At 41.4% G+C, this 4,688-nt stretch overlaps 1 pseudogene; it reads right to left on the reverse strand.

Moving 5' to 3' along the window:
* Positions 1-2,911: 2,911 nt before the first annotated feature.
* Positions 2,912-3,030, reverse strand: LOC112483622 (annotated as a pseudogene).
* Between the last annotated feature and the right edge of the window lie 1,658 nt (positions 3,031-4,688).

The following is a 4,688-nucleotide window of genomic DNA, read 5'->3' on the forward strand; positions in this document are numbered from 1 at the left end:
TGATGATTCACTGCCCTTTAAGAGGCAGTGTGGGGGTACAGTGAAGGATGTAGACTCTGGAAGGGGACGATCTGGGCTCTGATCATGGCAATGCCACTTGCTAACCACATGGGAAGTTAGTTGACCTCTTTGCACATTCGTTTTCTCTTCTGCAAAATGGGGATGATAGTAGTGCTGACCTCACGAGTTGCTACAAGAAAAACTGTGTCAACTTACACAAAGTCCATGGGACATGGTGGTAGTAAGCACGCGATAAACGTCTCTGATTACTATTAGTGCAGCGTGTGATATATAGACCTCAATAAAGTTTAGCTAATTGTAAGGCAGGATTTAGCTTAGTTTTGGGACCAGACCAAAATGCATTCCACTTGGAAGGATTATGACTATGAACTTATGAAATGATCATCCAGGCTGGAAAATTAGACATTGACAGGGATCAAGCCTGAATTAGTGGGTGACGAAATACAGATATGGTTGACAAGTAGAAGGTGGGTCCACAGACATTGAGAAGCTAAAAGCTGAAGCTAAAGTCTGAGAAAACAAGTATAGTTTGAAATGGAACAGGGTGTTCCGGCATGAGCTTCAGATTGTTCATAGTGGACTCTCCCGGAGGAGAAGTCATCACAAGAAAAGAGAACCAAAGAAATCAGGTCTTAGAAAGAACGCCTCTCTGAATGTCTATCCTTCTGGTGTTCCACTCTAGTTCATGTAGCGTCATGCCAAGGGTTTTGGAGAGAAGAGCGCTAGGAGAAACAATTGAAAAATACTATTGACAGAGAACATTGAAAGTCACTGGGCCATGCTTTGTTATCCATGCAGAAGAAGAACCAGTGACTGGAAAGCAAGAACAAGATATACTTTGGCACCTGGGGCACTCCAGGGAAAGGTGGCGATGCCCGTATCTTGAGGCAAAGGCAACAGATTCATTAGAGAGGAACCAGAGTAAATGAGAAAAAAAAAAAAAAACATCAAAATATCACATCCTACCTGATTGAATTTGTTTATGAGTCTATGTGAGATACCACCCAGGACTCCCAGAACTACCATGAGCAGATCTGATGGTTGACCTTCTGCATTGCAAATAACTCTCAGAAATTATTCCCAGAACTAAGCCAGAGGAGCTGAATGAATGAATAAAGAAACAAATGGGTCTGATTTGAGAGAGAATACTGCAGCTACCCATGGTTTTGTAGATTTTTTTTTTAAGTGCAAGCTTTCCAGGTAAGCCTCGTGACTAGAACAGCTTTTAGAGCCATTTATAGACCCTTTACTGACCCCCTGATCCTCCAGACCTTTCAGAGAAAGTGGTGGATAAAGAGCTATCTCCCTACATTTTATGAGGAGCCTGTGGACTCGGTTGCCAGATTGGATTTCTCAGGGGTTTGCTGATTTTATTTTCTTTCAAAGCCCTGAGATAATCTTCATTTTATTTCTCCCTGTGGACCCTCTCCTAGAGAAAAACAAACAAACAAGCAAACAAACAAGAAAACGAGATCCTGAAAACTATTCAACTGACGAAATTAACCGACTATTAACCGAAAGGTACCGTTGACAAGGGAATAAACTAGTTTCTGTTTATCATATTAGGGACAGTTAGTTATGTCATGAGGTTAAAGCCAAGGTAGTGATATATTGTTCTTAGGTTCTTTTCCTTCTAGGACTATTAAAATATCATCAAAACATGGGTCCCGAGAGACCTAAAATAAGTTAATGCCTGTAAGTTAAATGAATAAGCCATTATGTTAAGAACAAAAATATCTTTACTGGTGTCTCCACTTCCACTAACTCAGCCTCCTTTTATCAAGGGCCCACTGTGTTCTGGGCATTGTTCATTAGCTCATTGATTATTCACAACAACCCAAAGAGCTGTGCCTCCTTAGTCTTGTCTGACAATGTGAGAACTGAGGTTGAGAGAATATACTGCAAAAATATATACTGACCAGCTGATCTACATCTGTGCCTGAGGATACAGCTCTGAAAAAGACAGAGATGGTTTCTGTCTCCATGTCACTTTTAAACTACTAGGGTTGGGAGGTACCATCTCCAGTGCTATACAGTTGTAAGTGTCAAAACCAGGAATTAGAACTTTAAGATCTGGGTTCTTTCTACTTTCAGTGGAAAAAAAAAAAAAAGGCAAGACTGGTGGGAAGCTTAAGGGGAACTTGATGTTACGTCACCTTTATTTTCATTTTTTTTCCCCTCTTCTTCGGAATGTTTGTTTCAGTTTTATCCCGGGTGTTTTCCAGATGATTTTCTTCCTCTCGCCCTGGCAAGTTGCTGTCATCAGTCAGAAGCAAATCCCTGGAGGGGAAACTACCAATGGCTGGTGCTTCCACCCTCATTTGTCTCTCACTGACAGATCCATTTAGTTCCTAGACACCAGCAACGGGAAATATAGCCTTGAGCCAAACCTCCAGAACATTCTGAAAGCATTTCTTTCAGTGGACTCTAGTTCAGTCTGAGAAAGGTATGGAAACATTGCCTAGAGACTTGACATGTTTCATGTAGCGCCTAGCTTCAGTTGCCCATGGCCGTGGGAGGGGAGAGGCCGCCTGGGGGGAGGTGGGTCCACAAATAGGTTGTTGAAATTTCAGGCTAAAAAGTGCCTTCTCCAAATAATAATGGAAACACTAATAAGCGTTTATTTATCTAGAGCATTTGCCATTTGTAAGGCTCTTCCATATCCTCTATGTAATTTAATCTTCAAAACAACTATGAAGTAAGCAGATCAGTTTTTATTAATCATTTTATGAAGCACTTAACCTTGAGCCTAGAACATCTACCATTCCCCCAAAGATTATAGAAATTATAAAAACCAGAAGGACTTTTTTTTTAGGCGAGGCAACTCTTGGTTGACCTCACAGATTGCAAGGACCTTGTCAGCTTACAATCCCTTATTTTTTAATTTTTACGCCTACAGCACCTGGTCTTCCTAGGTGGTCTCCCATCCCAGTACTAATCAGGCTTGACTCTGCTTAGCTTTCGAGGTCAGACAGGATCGGGCTTGTTCAGGGTAGCATGGCCATAGACTGCCTAATTTATCAATTAAACTTTATTGTAAGTGTGTGAAGAGGAATTTTCCACTCAAAGGGTTCTAGATAACAGATGTATTGTCTTCGCTTATTAAGAACAGATGTATTGCCAATGATATGAGACATAATTAAGACTGGTTTCCTTTACTCGATAATTGAAATATAACCAGTTTGTATCTTCTTTTCCTTTTCTAGGGACTGAGGTGGCACTTCAGTAGGAAATCCAAGACTCTGCCCTGATTAAAGCAGAAAGGGCAAGAGCTCCATGAAACCCCAGGAGGCAGGGACTATGACCCTTCTCAGCAGGAGGCAGATACGGAAGAAGAGACCTCCCATCCCTCAACATCCATACTAATAATAAGGGGTTTCTTGACTCTTAGAAAAGAGTTAGGCAGGAAAATTAGTTAGGGGGTTTCCAGGTCTGCCTGCAAAGACACTGATGTCATCCTATCCTAGAAGGGGCATGCCCTAATCCACCAACAATTAAATGAGTCATGGGGGTCTTGGTCCAGAATATGGAGTTGGGGATCCTGGCTTTTCCCATTTGCAGGTCCTCTTCTCATGCTCTTCATAGCTCTCTTATTTGGTCTCTGTATCTTGACCTGTCTCCTCATGCCTAGAGTCCATAAAGTTACAGATGATTGGGTTATCAGGACTACCCTTACACCAGCCCCTAGGCCAGGAAGATCAGGAGGTTGATGCCCTATAAGAATTTAAAGGGCATCAAAAGGGGAGAATGAAGAGCAATAACAGATGTATTGCCTTTGCTTGTTAAGCCCCATAAAAGTCAGGCTACCCCTGATCTCAGGGTCCAGATCTTCAGAGCACTAGCTCTTCTGGGACCGCTGGTGTAATAAAGCTGAGTTCTCCAGCTCTCCGAGTGCTGCTTGGTTTCTTGCCAGTCTTGTTTCGCAACATTTCTGCAACATGCGTACGTATAGGGAAAAAATAGTATATATGTGGTTTGGTACTATCCTCAGTTTCAGGCATCCACTGTGGGTCTTAGATTCTATCCCCCATGGATAAGGGGGTGGGGTGATAATCTCTAAAGGATTCAGTACCAAGTGGCAGCATCATCTAATATGAAAATAACCCATAAATTTGTTTTCGAGTTCAAAATCTGCCCTTTATTTTATAGCCGTGTGGAGTGTGTTGCTGAGAAGCTCTGGGTCACGCCAGGAAAAAGATCTGTGATTAATTAGCAATATCTGCACAGCCAAGGGAGCGGGGTCCACATATTTGTCACACTTAGTCTGAGGGAAGAGAATACTAGTTGTGATATTATAATCTCAGCTCAGCCCTTATTTTTCTGGATGTCCATGGGCAAATCAACATTAATAAAATCAGGTAACACTTTGTACTTTTACATGCATCTTCCAACTTGATCCATCTGAGAGGTTTATGAGGAGTAGCGTCTGAATCTCATCTGATACATAAGAAAAACTGAGACTTGAAGATTTGAGATTTGCCCAATGTCTACTAATGAGCTGGCAGGTGTTTTGAGTTCTTTCTACCAAACTTGATGTCTCTGTCCCTTCAGTTATTTGTGTTTCAGTGTCTTTACTTGCAAATGGGATTTAAAATACTTTTCTTTTATATTTCACAGTAAGTTACTATTGAAATATTCTGAAAATTAGAAGTGTCTATGAAATAAAC

The sequence above is a fragment of the Pteropus alecto genome, unplaced genomic scaffold (assembly GCF_000325575.1).
Source record: "Pteropus alecto unplaced genomic scaffold, ASM32557v1 scaffold164, whole genome shotgun sequence".
NCBI classification, from domain to species: Eukaryota; Metazoa; Chordata; class Mammalia; order Chiroptera; family Pteropodidae; genus Pteropus; species Pteropus alecto.